Below are 15,550 nucleotides of genomic sequence, written 5' to 3' on the forward strand. Positions count from 1 at the left end.
CTGGGTGATATTACACAGATCGACAAATCAAAATATCCTGACTGTCGTCTGCTCCTAAGAGAATGGGACCACTTGGAAATTAAAGAGGGAGTGTTGTGTAGAATCACTCACCCACCCACTAAACCATGTCATTCACAGTTGGTCCTGCCTGAAAAGTACAGGGAAATAGTGATGAAGTCTTTGCATGATGACGCAGGTCATCTGGGAGTAGATAAGACCTATGGGTTGGTCAAGGACAGATTCTATTGGCCGCGTATGAAGTCTGCGGTTGAGGAGTTCTGCAAGTCCTGTGCACGTTGTGTCCAGAGAAAGACTTTACCTAAAAGAGTTGCTCCTCTGTTTCACATGCAAAGTGATGGACCTCTAGACCTTGTCTGTATGGATTTTCTGTCCATCGAACCCGATTCCAGCAATACCGCAAATGTCTTGGTCATTACAGATCATTATACTCGCTACGCCCAAGCTTTTCCCACAAAGGATCAGAAAGCATCCACCGTTGCCAAAGTGTTGTGGGAGAAATACTTCATCCACTATGGACTGCCAAAGCGAATACACAGTGATCAAGGTAGAGACTTTGAAAGTAGACTTATACATGAGTTGTTGTCCATGCTCGGGATTGAGAAGTCAAGAACAACTCCATACCATCCTCAGGGAGATCCTCAACCTGAGCGGTTTAACCGTACTTTGTTAGACATGCTTGGAACGCTGGATTCAAAGCGAAAGAACAAGTGGAGTCGGCACATTGGACATCTTGTTCATTCTTATAATTGTACCCGAAATGACGCTACTGGTTTTTCACCGTACTACCTCATGTTTGGACGTGAAGCGAGGATGCCGGTGGATTTGTGTTTCGGAGTATCCAGTGATGGCACATCACAGAGAACTTACCTCAAGTATGTATCTGACATGAGAAAGGAATTGCAAGCTGCTTATGAACTTGCTGAGTCTGTTTCTGCCAAACAGAATAAAGGAAATAAGCAGAGGTATGACCAGAAGATCCGTTTTTCCCAACTCATGCCTGGTGACCGAGTTCTCATACGGAACCTAGGACTTCAAGGGAAACATAAGTTAGCAGACCGCTGGGCTTCTACACCTTACATTGTTGAAAGTCAAATGTCACAACTACCTGTGTTTCAGCTAAAACCTGCAGGTGGGAATGGACCCATAAAAATACTGCACCAGAATCATATCCTGCCATTGGGACAGCAAGTGCGTCTGGATCCGCCAGCGGATAATGAGCCGACACCTAGTAGGAGAACCCTGCAGAGAAGAAGAAGGAAAAAAACGAGAAACCAGGAAAACTTTGTTCCAGAAGACAGAAAACCCATGACACAGTGTGTGGATCATGAGGAACCTGATGAGTCGGAAGATGAAGAATGGGATCTATGGTACGACCTCCCAGAAAGACACATAAGACAGAATCTGGATGAATTGTCTGAACCATTTAGCTCAGACTTGGACATGGTCTGGGAAGAACCAGGTGCTTCCGAGAAGGAGATAAAAGAGACTGAAAGGCATGATAACAAAGGAACCAACGCCTCCAACGTAGTTGAAGGAACTGAAGACCAGGTATCCGAAATAAGGAGCTCACAGCGAGTTAAGAAGGTTCCTGAAAGATTGACATACAGTACACTAGGAGTGCGAAGTGTAATGATAGCCCCTACGGTTCGATATGTTACCTCCCTTTATACATGGTTGGGAAGCATGCAACCACTTATGTGTAAAGTTCATTAGTCATGGGGACATGCCTATATTTGGTAGGGGGGGAGTGTAATGCCCACTGGAAATGTTATGTACGCTAAGTATGGTTATCAATCTTTAACTTAGACACTGTATTATCATTGTTATAAATCCCTGGGTTAAAGTTGCCCATGTGAAGGTACGGCAAGAACTTTTAAGGACACAATGTGACTAAGAGCAGACTTTCCATAATTCTGCACCAGTATCAACTGTTGCAGACAGTGAGGCTGCGCAGTCTCCAGGCAGAAACCCCAGGAGGAAGGGGTGGAGTCGGGGTTTTTCGAGCGGGAAAGGCGAGCGACTGGAAGAGAAGAGGGCAGGAGCTCTGAAAAGAGGGCTCAGGAGGCAAATGGCTGCCGCATCCCGTCCCGGGCTTCCAAACTCGGCCGCCGCCCTTCGTATTAGTAGCTCTGTACCCAGAACTCAAAGTGGGATTCAGTGATCGTGAAGAGAATTCAACGAAGGGGTTCGGAGTCGTAAGTCTTGCAGACATTATACATACCATGAGCTCCAACTTAGGCGCGCCAACGAAAGAGTGCACTCGAATTTGGACACAGGGACAGATTCTCCTTTGAATCCATATAAATGGAGAATGTATGTTTATTATGTCTAGATTCATTCTAATGTATGCAAATGTCTAATTTAGGTCATTGACCTGTAATCTTCTTATACTGTCTGACTTTAAAACTATAAAGTAAGATAATTAGAATTAAGCCATTGTAGTAGTGATCTCCTTACTGGACTATAGAATACTGTCTACAACAGAGACCACATCTCACATATATCTAGAAAACCGTGAAGGGGTTACATTTAAATTCCTTTAAAGACATGGCTATCAATCAATTCTGAGCAAAACAACAATACTATTCTGACATGTGACAATAGCACAGATTCATGTATTTCTATATAAGATTGGAACAGACATTGTGGAGAAGACCCCTTGAAATGCTAATGAGAATGGAAACAGACACCTTATGGAATGAACTGGCTTCACACTTCTGCAGGCAAGCGGATGCAACACCTGCTGACAGGCCACCTGGCAAGCTGCAGATTTCAGATGCATAAAATGATCCATTTAGAACTATTTAAAATACACAAGCTAATTAACAGCTCCGTTAAAATAGCAGAAAAGAGAAACTTATTATGAGCATATTTGAGTTTGTATGAAAATATCACTGCCAGTGATATCTACCCTTGGCTACAAATCAGGCAACTATCATTTTCATTTAATAAAGTGGGTCAAATCTATCTAGAATTTAAACTTAACTGAAAACCAACAGGACAAACTTCTGGTACTTGCCACAAGACCGATCAAGCACAGCAGCGTTGTAAGATTCGCGAAATTTTCATTAAATAATCACGTAGGAAAATAGGGTTAATAAAACAGCTTTATTGACCAAAAGAAGCTTATACAGAGAAACCTTTGATAAAAGGGCACACAAAATGGCCGCCAGACCTCGTGACCAGCTTCTGGGACCATTTGAATTTCTGTTACTGCAAGCCAGACAGGCTTGTGGATTGAGGACATTAAAAGCCCGCAAAAAACGGTTTTGGGAAGCCGAAACTCATGGAACTGAGCATACATATTGATTAGATTATAAGTACAGGACAGATTTGGGTGGCAGGATGAGACCCATCAAGAAATGGGCGGACAATTGAACGAACGCTTTAACCCATTACACTGTACAAAGAGAAGCCGTTTAACAGCCATCCAGGGCAATCTCCAGACCGATCAATATACAAACCGAGTTACGGTAACAAAGCAAAGACATTATCGGCCCAGGAAGGCCAGTTAAGCTATCACCGACTCCCGTTATGAAGACAAAACACCCCTGCAGAGAGTTCTGCCCGCCAAAATTATTACAAAGACAGGACTATGATTTGGCGGGAGATAAGAATGTTCCAAAAAAGTATAACTGTGGATTGAGTAAAGTCCATCGGTACTTCGATTCGGAACGTGTTCGGTTCGTGGTTCGGTAAACGGTGTCCAGCGGGGTGTTCAGCCGTGTGTTCCGCGACTTTGGGAGGCTCGGCCAGGCAAGGCCCGGCCACGACGGGAAGACGACGAGGGAGGCCCGGGTACTTTTGTCGGGAGATCATCGACGACCCAGGCCGGAGAAGAAGACACTCAGGTCCCGGAGTGTGCATCCAGTTCTTCAACATCACATCGATAACAGATCCATCCGTGGCGAGCGCTCACCAAGGCTGTATCGGCTGCCTCCATCGCAGGAGAACCAAGAGGAAAACAAGCTGCGCCAGAAGCTTCCAAACCCACGTGACGACGGAGAGCTGTGTCGAAAGGCTGCAAAGCCTTTTTCGCAATTCTTAAAGTGGTGAGCATAATCCCGAGTCCCTCAAATCGAAACTTAGTTAGGTTTAGGGGAGGGGGTTAAGGGTAATTGTAATGTGTTACCCCTTTCACGATGTGCCGTGTGTTCCCCATTTCTATAGAGCTAAGTTTATAGATGTGTGCATGCTTGCAGTTGCTTTAATCTGTGCATATGACATGTATTTTATAATGCTGCAAACTGTTCAATAAAGGCATCCATTTCGTGCTATTCGACCTGGTCTATTGAGTTTTTCTCTGCACTACAGTTCCCTGCACCTAAGTCCAAGGTCTAGAACCGTAGGGGCGAGTGGGTCGAACCACTCACGGGTAATTATTGCAAGAAGCCTGGCAGGAGACCAGAGCAAGCAAGAGAAACCCCCTACAGCGTGTGTAAAACCAAGCACACTCATAAAATCTAGCACAGTGTTAAATGCTAACATACCCATCAAATCCAGCAGAGCGTGAAAACCCAGTACAGCCATCAAATGAAACACAAAGTGTGAAATCCCAACACAGTTGTGTGAAATCGGAGCATACCCATCAAATATAGCAAAACCTATCAAATGCAAGTGTGAAATTGCAGCACACCCATCAAATCCAGCAGACAGCATGAAATCCCAGTACATTTGCTGTTTCAATGCCAGACCACAACCAATTAAAACTCTATTTCAGTACAACTGTGAATCTGCAAAAATTGTGATAAACTTTAGCAGACCCTCTTTACTAATATCCAGTAAACCAAAGAAGGTGGAGGCATGTACTAAATGTTGACAACCACAGCAGCCTGTGAGAATCACTGGGGTAATGCAAGGGCCTGACTTGCTCAGCTAAAGCAGACTTTGCATGCACTGTTGAAACAAATAAATACAGTAAATGAGAATAGTAGATCCTGATCCCCGGGGCTTAAAAATGTGCTTTTAATCAACTGTAGCTTTAACATAAAATAGCTGGCCAACTGGTTCGCTTCCATATGGAGTGTCTACTACATAAAAGTAATCGCAGATCAAACCACTCCATCTCTCATTTTGTGGATTTATTGGCAGGACGTGTCTGTCAGCAAACATTGTTATAGGTGACTTAATTTAAGGAGACCGTATTCTTCAGCTGCTTTACACGAGCTGGGTGTTAGCACAGGGAGCTCCTGTGTTTAATGCATTCACAATCTATTATGCATTGGTCCAGGATACAGGTTGAAAAAGAATACGTTAAAAAAAATGTATTCTAACAGTAGGAATATTATTTAATTTCAAAGAAAATCTCTGTGACTGGCAAGTAGCTTCTTTCTGGAGCAATGTGCCTATTTCAAATTCAATGGCTGCGGTTTTCTCCAGGTAGGCAGGTTGGGGGTGGGGGGGCTCCGAGGCGAGCGGGTTGCCCGGGAGGCCGGGTTTCCCACAGGCCCTGCCGATTTTACCGGCAGCGCTTAATTTGAATCTCAGGCCTGGGATTCCTGCCCACAGCCAGCCAGCTTGAGAGGCGAGAGGTCAGTTGACGTCGCCAGTCCGGATTGCCAGAGGAGGGTCCGGAATCAGGGGGTTCGGGACATCGGAGGAAGGGGTGCGGGATCGGGGGGTCCAGGATCGCCGGGGGAGGTTCAGCGTTCAAAGGGAAAGGGAGTCAGCGATCAGGGGCAGTCGGCCAGGGATGGTGGGTGGGGGTGGTGGCGAAGGATAGTGGCCGGCCTCATCATCATCGATGGGGAGCCTGGGGGTTGGGGAGGACTCATGGGGGGGACCTCTGATCACGGGGGGTTGCTATGGTTGGGTCCCTGGATCCAGGAGGTAGGTATGAAGCCACTTTCCTCCTGGATGCAGCAGTTCCTGCCATCGTTTAACTGCCGGGTTTCACAACTTGGGTGAAACCCACCCCCAGTCAGTTAAATTTAAAATGGAGGGGAAAAGAGACTTCCAGCCTCATTACAATATTTAAATTGGGGTAACGCCCCCTGGCAGCGGGTTGGCTGCCCACCCACTGTCCCGCCTCTGGGGGGAAACCGGAAGTAGGCGGGTTGGAGGCGGGATCAGGTCAGGAATCCCACTTTTAACAATTTAACTGCCCCCACGCTGCAAACCCACCCGTTTAGGGGAAAATTCCAGCCAATCCTTCTAGTCTCAGGCTCTCTTGCAGGTCAGTGCCTTAATTTGAAAACCTCTGCTATAGATGCCCTAGGGGGAGAAATTTGGTTGCTAGTGCCAGCGATTAGCGCCTAAAGAGCCCGAGAATTGGGGCATTACCCATTTTCGGGCGGGCGCAGTGAACCCAGCGCCTCCTGCCATATTGGGTAGCCTTTTACCGCCGGCGCTAAATCATAGCGCCCGCGGGCGCAGGCAGATCATGACGTCATTTCAGTGTGCAACGCCTTTTTGGTGCCCCGGACCGGAAATTCAGTGGCGCCCGCCTCCGCTCCGCCTGGCGCTAATAGTGACAGTTGGATGGAACGTTCCCAGGTCCTTGTCGAACTCGGGGGGCGCTCTTTAAAGGGGACAGCAGTAGTATAAAAGCCGCAGCCATTTGGGGTGGGCATCCTGCTCGTTGCTGGAGAGAGTTGCTGACCTTCAGTGGGAGAGCGTTCTTTTCATTGAGCCAGCGGTGCCTTTGGACCTTCAGCCCTGTCCAGAACACTTTGATCTTGAGAGATTACTGCGTCTTACTTGTCTCACTTTATAATGGGAGCTGCTTTGGAGGGGAACGTCCTCCTGGCTGAACATCTGGCAAGGGCACAGAGGCGGAGGGAGAGAGGGCCGGGATTGGCCAGAAGGAGGAGGGGCAATGGACGTCACCAAATCCGACCGTACGCTGCCAGGGTTTTCAGGCAGCAGGTGTCATACCTTACCATGTCGGAGGAGCAGTGTCTGCAAAGGCTCAGATTCGGTAAGGATGTTGTGACTGAGCTGTGCCACCTGCTTGCTGAAGATCTGCAGCCACGGCTACGGTGCAGGACCTCTCTGTCAGTGGCCGTCAAAGTCACTGTTGCCCTAAACTTTTTCGCTAGTGGATCGTTTCAGGCAGCTACAGGGGACATATCAAATATCTCTCAATTTGCGGTGCATTGCTGCATCCGGCAAGTGACAGCTGCCCTCTATAGAAGGAGGTGGGAATTAATCACCTTCCCTTTGACCCTGGAGAAGCAGGGGGAGCGCGCGCAGGGCTTCGCGGCTATTGCGGACTTCCCCATGGTGCAGGGGGCCATTGATTGCACACACGTGGCTTTGCGGGCGCCATTACAGAATCCCGAGGAGTACCGCAACCGCAAGGGGTTCCACTCCCTCGATGTGCAGCTGGTCTGTGACCACCGGCAGATGATCATGGCGGTCAACGCACAATTCCCTGGCAGCAGCCACGACGCGTTCATCCTGCGGCAGACCTCAGTGGCTGACCTTTTTGAGGCCCCGGCTCACCCACGAGGCTGGCTTCTTGGTGACAAGGGCTACCCTCTCTGCCCATGGCTCATGACCCCGCTCCGTTTGCCCAGCACCCCAGCAGAAGAGCATTACAACAGCAGCCATCAGGCGACCAGGAACATTGTGGAGCACATAATTGGTGTCCTCAAGCAGTGTTTCCGATGTCTCGACCATTCAGGGGGTGCCCTACAGTACTCGCCGGAGCAAGTGGTGCGCATCGTCGTGGTCTGCTGCATGCTCTACAACCTGGCCATTTGACACACCCAGCCAATGCCAGCCGACCCTCAAGGTCCAGCAGAGCAGGCGGATGAGGAGGAGGAGGAGGAGGAGGAGGAGCAGACGGACGAGGAGGCGGAGGAGGAGGAGGAGGGGGAGGAAGATGGGAGGGCTCCAGAAACTGGAAGGGCCGTCCGTCAGAGGCTCATAAGGACTCGGTTCTAGGCCCCTCTGATGGAATGCGGGGTGTGATTGGAACAGTGCCCGTCGGTTCGCTCAAAGCCTATGAAGGCCACCATGCTTGTAAATAGTCTAGAGCTGCATTGTAAATAAAACATTTTCTTTATTTTCAAAAAAGTGCTTCCTTCCAGCATGACAACGTACTGGCAACAGAAAGCATAACTAACGAACTAACACATAACTGTCTGGCAAACCCGCGAGACGAACCAAACCATGACAAACAATCACAGCAGGTGTGGACGGCCTTGACTTCTACAAAAGAGACGTCTCAGCACCTCCCTCTACTGTTGACCCCTTGATGGAGATCGACTTCTCTTACGAGATCGGCCCCTTCCCTCCCTGCAGCTCCTCCTTAATTGGACCCCAGTGGCTGCGTCAAGGCTGGGGGACGCCTGCAGAGTGTCTGGAAGTGCAGAAGCCCCTGAGGGATGGCCTGGACGACCTCTGGGCTTGGTGGGCCCGGAAGCTGGCTGCTCCAACTGCGCATGGTTGGAGGCAGTCTGTCCTGCAGGTGGTGGCAGCTGCAGTGCAGACGTTCCAGTGGTGGCATCAGGAATGCTTACATGCCGAGAGAGGACACCTGCTCCGTGGTCAGCCGACACACTGGCACTCTGACAGGGCAGCACCGCAGCATCCGCCACAATCGTCTGGTCCACAGATTCATGGCCTGCTGTGGTGCTGCAAGGGCCCCGGGTAATCCTGCCTGATGCAGCTAGGGTGACAGCAGTGAGTGTTCGCGTGGCCTCTATGCGTCTGCACGAGGCCAGCAAGTGACTGCGTGGCAGCACTGAGGACCTGCGTGGCAGGTGCCAGTGCTTCGGAGAAGTCCTGGACAGTCCTTTCCACTGCCTCGGACAAGCCCTGGACAGACCTTTCCAGGGATGGCCCGAAGCCCTGGACAGTCCTTTCCATTGCTGTCCCGAAGCCCTGGACAGTCCTTTCCATTGCTGCCCCAAAGTCCAGCACACTCTTTGCCAGTGTGTCGATCGAGTCAGGCATCCTCCCCACTGCAGCTATCAGCTCAGTGTGCCTGAGCCGGGCCTGGGCGCTCATCTCGGCAAGGCTACGCACCTCCTCTGCACTCTGTGCAGCAGTCATCGTGGCCTGCCTCGCCCTCCGGGGAGACGGCCCCCGAGCTTCCCTACCCCCCCTCGCGTGGCTGCAGCCCGCTGGTTCCTGCAACTGGCTCCTCATCAGAGACCCCCCCCTCCCCTCCAGGGAACTACTATCCCCAGTCTCCAGATGGGTTGGCTCCCCTGAGGCTGGCACGGATGGTCCGGCTTCCCCCTGATCGTCGCCTCCGGAGGCAGTGGCACTGGCAGCTTGAGGGCCCGGCTCCCGAGCTGGTGATGCTGCATCTGAAAGCAGGGAGGTTGAAGAGTGGCTTTAGCGAAAGGACAGCTTGGCAGCAAGGGATGCAAGATTGCGGCAATGCTATGACATGGGTCCACAGTGAGAAAGCATGCTGGTGGGGGGAACAAGTGGAAGGAGACAGCTGTAAAAGGTGAGGACCTTACCATCGCTGTGGACAATGGGGTCGGCAGCTGCAGTGGTGACAGGACCAGTCAGATGGCCTCCAACAATCTGGTGGACTCTCTCTTCAAGATCCATTAGAGTCTGCAGTTGAGGACGTCCTCCTCCGGTGCGAAGCTGGTCCTTGCGGCTCCTCGCTAGCTTGGCCTGCAAGAGAAAGGACGGGAAGTTATGTTACATGATGCCCTGAGTTATCATCTCATGCCCCCCATGGTGGAAGAGCCCTTACATGATGCCCTGAGTTATCATCTCATGCCCCCCATGGTGGAAGAGCCCTTACACGATGCCCTGAGTCAAATGTGCATGTGTGTGCCCAGAAAGGGCTATGGGTGCTTGCTGACACATGGTCATTGGGGCATCGCGCACCCTGTAGCCATAAAGTCAGGTGCAGATGGAGGGATGCAGAAGTTTGCATAAACACCACTCACCCTCACGACCCGAGTGAGGTCATTGAATTTCTTCCTGCACTGCACAGGGCTCCTGGTCACCATGCTGCTGGAGTTGACCCTCTGAGAAACATCCCTCCAAGCTCGGCGGTATTCCTTTTGATTAGGCCTCCTGCCATTGTCGGGGTAGAGTACATCTCTCCGGCGCTCCACTGCAGCCACCAATTCCTCCAATGCCCCATTGGTGAAGTGCTCTGCTCTCTGCCTCACCCTCTCCATCTTCTCCAAGTTTTTTGCGCCAGACAATGGCCTGCTCCGATTTTCAGGCCTACAAGGCGCAGAGTGTGGCTGCTGATGCTTACTCACCCACCCCTTTAAGAGCTGGCCGGCGCCTGGAAATCTCGTTGTAGTGTCCATGTGTAGATAAAGACACTGAAGACAGGAGTTGGTTCATAGGTATTTACTAAGCAAGTCTGGCGGGGGGGAGTTCTAAAGGATATACACAATATACAGGCTTATATAGCCCAAGTGGCAATTACCGGCATTACGCACACCTGGGGCTCTTAAAGGCACATACACCACAATTGCTCTTAAAGGCACATACACCACAATTCCTCCCCTTTTAGTTAACCGGTACATCATATTTTTAAGTAATTATTAATTACATGTTATATGCAAAATAATATACATTGCTGTATTAATTAATTATAAGTTAGTCTCTCAGGAGGCTTCCTGACTCGGTCCGGATAACGTCTCGGGGGTGTAGTAGTTTCTGGTGGTGTAGTAGGTTCTTCTGGCAAGGCTGATTCGGCTTGAATGCCAGTGTTGGGTTCATCGGGTTCCAGTATCACCGGATCGGAGGTAGATATGGGTATCTCTACTTCATCGTTAGATGTATAGAGTGGTGGTGTAGGTTGTCCCTTTTCGGATGACTTGATGATTTGGTCAGCATGGCGCCTTATTATGCTTTCTCCGATGTCCACGGTATACATCAGTGGTCCTAGTCGTGTGCAGATAGTTCCAGGCTGCCATTTCTCGGTACGGTAGTCCCGGGCCAAAACCGGTTGGCCTATCTGAAAGGCCCTAGTTGGCCTTTCATTCATGCCCTGAAACTGCCGGTTCTCCACGTCCCTTCGGATGTTGGGCTTGACCAAATCCAGCTGGCATCTTAGGTTTCTATTGTAGAACATCATGGCGGGAGTTTGGTTGGTAACCATGTGTGTTGCATTCCTATATGCAAATAAGAAGTTATCCACCTTGTGCTGAAGTTTTATGTCTTCATTACCCATGGCCTTTATGGCCTTCTTGAAGGTCTGGACAAACCTTTCAGCCAATCCATTGGTGGCGGGATGGTATGGGGCGGACGTGTAGTGCTTTACCCCATTGTTCTTTAAGAACTTTCTGAATTCTTCGGACACAAATTGCGGTCCATTATCAGAACATATCTGTTCCGGCAGCCCATTCCTGGCAAATATGGTCCTTAATACTGTGATGGTTTTTTCCGTGGTGGTGGAGGACATCTTTATTATCTCCGGCCACTTGGAATGTGCATCAACTGCGATTAAGAACATTGAGTCCATAAATGGACCAGCAAAGTCGATGTGCACCCTTTGCCAGGGAGATGAGGGCCACTCCCATGGATGTAGAGGGGCCTGTGGCGGAGCATTTTGGACCTTCTGGCATCCTAGGCAACTCTTGGTCATGTCTTCGATGTCTCCATCGATACCTGGCCACCATACAAACGCTCTAGCTAGGTTCTTCATTTTCACTCCACCCAGATGCCCCTCGTGAAGCTCCTTTAGTACTTTATCCTGGAGTTTGGGTGGAATCACCACTCTGGATCCACACATCAAGGTTCCTCGGCACACTGACAGTTGTTCTCTTCTTTGCGAGAATGCTGGCAACAATGGTTCGCCATGTGCTGGCCATCCCTTCACTGTTAAATCGTAGACCCGTGAGAGAGTAGGGTCATTTCTTGTCTCCCTTTCAATGGCAGAATTTGTCACCGGTAGACATTCCACTATGGTAGAGTGGAATATCTCTACTGGGTCTACTGTAGGTGCCTCTTCTATCGTTGGCAATGGTAGGCGCGATAAACCGTCAGCATTCCCATGCTGTTTTGACCCTTTGTATTCAATGTTGTATTGGTGTGCCCCTAGAAAAAGGGACCACCTCTGTAATCTTTGTGCCGTCATAATGGGAACACCTTTTTTAGGGTTGAATATGGAGATGAGGGGTTGATGGTCAGTCAGCAAGGTAAATTTTTGTCCGTGTAGGTAATGGTTGAATTTCTTCACTCCCCATACCAGGCTGAGTGCTTCCCTGTCTATTTGGGCATAGTTACGCTCAGCTGAGTTTAATGAGCGTGACGCAAAAGCTATTGGCCGTTCTGAGCCATCAGGGAATTTATGGGATAATACTGCTCCTATGCCATAAGGGGATGCATCGCACGCCAGTCTGATTGGTAGTGATGGGTTGTAATGAGCCAAAACTTTCTCGGATGTGATTAAGTCTTTACATTTATGGAAGGCACGTTTACAGTCTTCGTTCCATTTTCAAATCACTCCTGTCTGTAGAAGATCATTAAGAGGGTGTAGAATAGTTGATAAGTTCGGTAAAAATTTATGATAGTAATTTATTAACCCCAGGAATGACCTTAATTGTGAAACATTTTCAGGTGCTGGGGCTTTTATAACTGCTTCAATTTTTTCAGGTGACTTATGCAACCCTTCCTTATTAATTATGTGGCCACAATATGATATCTGATTTTGGAAAAATTCGCACTTGGGGCGATTTGCTCGTAGGCCCCGTTCTTTCAGCCTAGTGAGCACCTGCTCCAAATTGGCAAGGTGCTCGTTGTCATTTTCTCCTGTTATAAGGATGTCGTCTAGGTAGCATTGAGTCCCCGGAATCCCTTGCAGGACTTGCTCCATAGCTCTTTGCCAGATAGCTGGAGCTGATGCTACTCCAAAAACCAGTCGATTGTACTGGTACAGGCCTTTGTGTGTGTTTATTGTGAGATACTTTTTAGAGGTCTCCTCAACCTCCATCTGTAGATAGGCCTGTGCCAAGTCAATTTTTGTGAAACGTTTCCCTCCGGATAGTGAGGCGAAAATATCTTCTATCCTCGGAAGAGGATACTGTACCATGTGAAGGACCGGGTTTACAGTCACCTTAAAGTCCCCACAGATGCGAATTTTTCTCTGTTCCTCAGAGTTATTTTTCAATGCCTTTTTCATGACTGGAACGATGGGTGTTGCCCATTCGCTCCAATCTATTTTGGATAATACGCCTGCCTTTTCCAAATTCTCCAGCTCTGCCTCGACCGCCGGACGTATTGCGTATGGTACCGGTCTTGCCTTAAAAAATTTGGGAATTGCTGCATCGTCCACTTTTATTGAGGCGGTGATGCCTTTCAAGGTTCCTAGTTTCTCTTGAAACACTTCTTTGGCGTTGGCCAAGATGTCTTTTAATCGTTCAGGTATGATGTCATCATTGTTTTTTTCCTTACTGGTCACCATCAGTGCCTGAATGGAGTGCCAGTCTAAACGTATCTTCCTTATCCATTCACGTCCCAACAACGGTGGACCACCATCTTGTAGAATGTATAAATACAACTTTGGTATTTCTTTGCCGTTGTATACCACAGGCACCCTTATTTTTCCTTTGGGGTATACTTTCTGCCCCGTATATGTTTTTAAGATAATGGATGTGTCTTTTAGAGGTATATGCGAAAATAGCCTCTCGTAATCTCGTCGATTTATTACGGTTAGAGCTGATCCTGTATCTAGCTCCATTTTAACTGGGGACCCTGCTATTGTGAGGGTAACCCAAATGGTTTGGTAATCCTCTTTGGCAAGTACATTATGTAATTTGAGACAGCTTAGTCTCTTGTTTCCGGAGTCGCTATCGCTATTCGGGTCTTCGGAGCTATTGTCCGTCATCATTTGTACCTTCCTGTATTTTTCTTTATTGATTTTTTGTTTTCTGTCCGTGGATTTATTCTGTCCAGATTGGCATACCCGTGCAATGTGTCCAATCTTACCGCATTGCCTGCATGCTTTGCTCTTGAACCAGCAGTCCCTCTGGTTATGGGTGGATCTGCCGCAGCGATAACATCTTCCGAACTCCTGTGTCATTTCATGGGTGCCGAAGTCCTGTGTCTTTTGTTGTATCTCTGCAGCTCCTTTTGCTGCTGCTTCGTATGATACAGCCATACTGAAAGCTTTGTCCAATGTTAAATCTTTTTCAGAAAGCAGTCTTTTTTGTGTTCCTTCACTTAAGAGACCGCAAACGAATTTGTCTCGAAGATAATCCGATAGTCCTGCTCCGAATTGGCAGTACTTTGATAGCTTTCTTAATTCGGTTAGGTAATCAGCGTTACTTTCATTCTTGTGTTGATTTCTCTTGAAGAACTTGAATCGTTCCGCTATCAGCAGCGGTGTTGGGTTTAAATGCTCCTGCAGGGTATCCACAATTTCTTTAAAATTCTTGTCCTTTGGTTTGGCTGGAGTGATTAAGTTTCGTAACAGCCCGTATGTCTTCGCGCCCATTAAGTTCAGAAGTACTGAAGCTTTTTTTTCATCTGCTATTCCATTTGCAGTGCAATAAACCTCTACTCTTTCCACGTATGTGGTCCAATCTTCTATTTCGCCATCAAAAGCATCAATATTACCAGATTTAGGCATTTCAGAAAGGATATGGCGCTTCCCGCGCTTTTTTTTTTTCTCTCTGTAGCAACGATATGGCGCTTCCCGCGCTTTCCCGCCGCTGCTACCGATAACAACGCTGCTTTACTGTGGTTTCCGTTTATTCACTGTTGGAGACTCGTTCCCGACGGAGGTCTAAACTCTGACCTGCTTGCCGCGCCGGCCGTCTCCCGAGTGCACCCTCCCAGTCCGTTATTGCTTGCCTCCGATTTCGCTGCCTGTCTCAGCTGTAGAGCCCGCCGCTGGAGCCCCAGCCTGACACCCAGGAAGGATTAGCGCAGTACCTGACACCAGCTTGGCCAGCTGGTGAAACCACAGTTTTTCTTACTTCCTTGAGTCTTCTGGACGCTGGAGGAATCGATGTCCTTGAGGTGCTGCCGAATTGCAGGTAAGTCCGTTTCCACTTCATCGCCACTGTAGTGTCCGTGTGTAGATAAAGACACTGAAGACAGGAGTTGGTTCATAGGTATTTACTAAGCAAGTCTGGCGGGGGGGAGTTCTAAAGGATATACACAATATACAGGCTTATATAGCCCAAGTGGCAATTACCGGCATTACGCACACCTGGGGCTCTTAAAGGCACATACACCACAATTGCTCTTAAAGGCACATACACCACACTCGTGGTCATCGGTAATTGAGAGCACCTGTGCTGCTCCCGCCCGCCCCGATATTGGGTTGCGCCGCCAGGTTAGCGCCTTAGGAGTCCAGTGCAACGCATGATTTAGCACCTCAATCACCTTTAGGGGTGCTGTAACCCAATATCGCGCGAGTTGGTGATAAGTTGCGTCTGGCTATAAAATTTGCGCAGCGCCGAATCTAACGCCCCAAGCGGGGCTATACCCAATTTCTAGGCCCTAATCTCCTAATCTGGGACTTGCTTGGTCAACCTGACTTTGAGTCTGCACCAATCATGAAACATGCTTTTTTTTCGTGCTTTCTCTCCTGAATATGGTTGGATCTCTCTGGGATGTGTTTCCTTAGACATCAGATGAC

Source organism: Somniosus microcephalus, chromosome 13 (genome assembly GCF_052327205.1).
Source record: "Somniosus microcephalus isolate GS21.2 chromosome 13, FLI_Smic_1.0, whole genome shotgun sequence".
In the NCBI taxonomy this organism is placed as follows: Eukaryota; Metazoa; Chordata; class Chondrichthyes; order Squaliformes; family Somniosidae; genus Somniosus; species Somniosus microcephalus.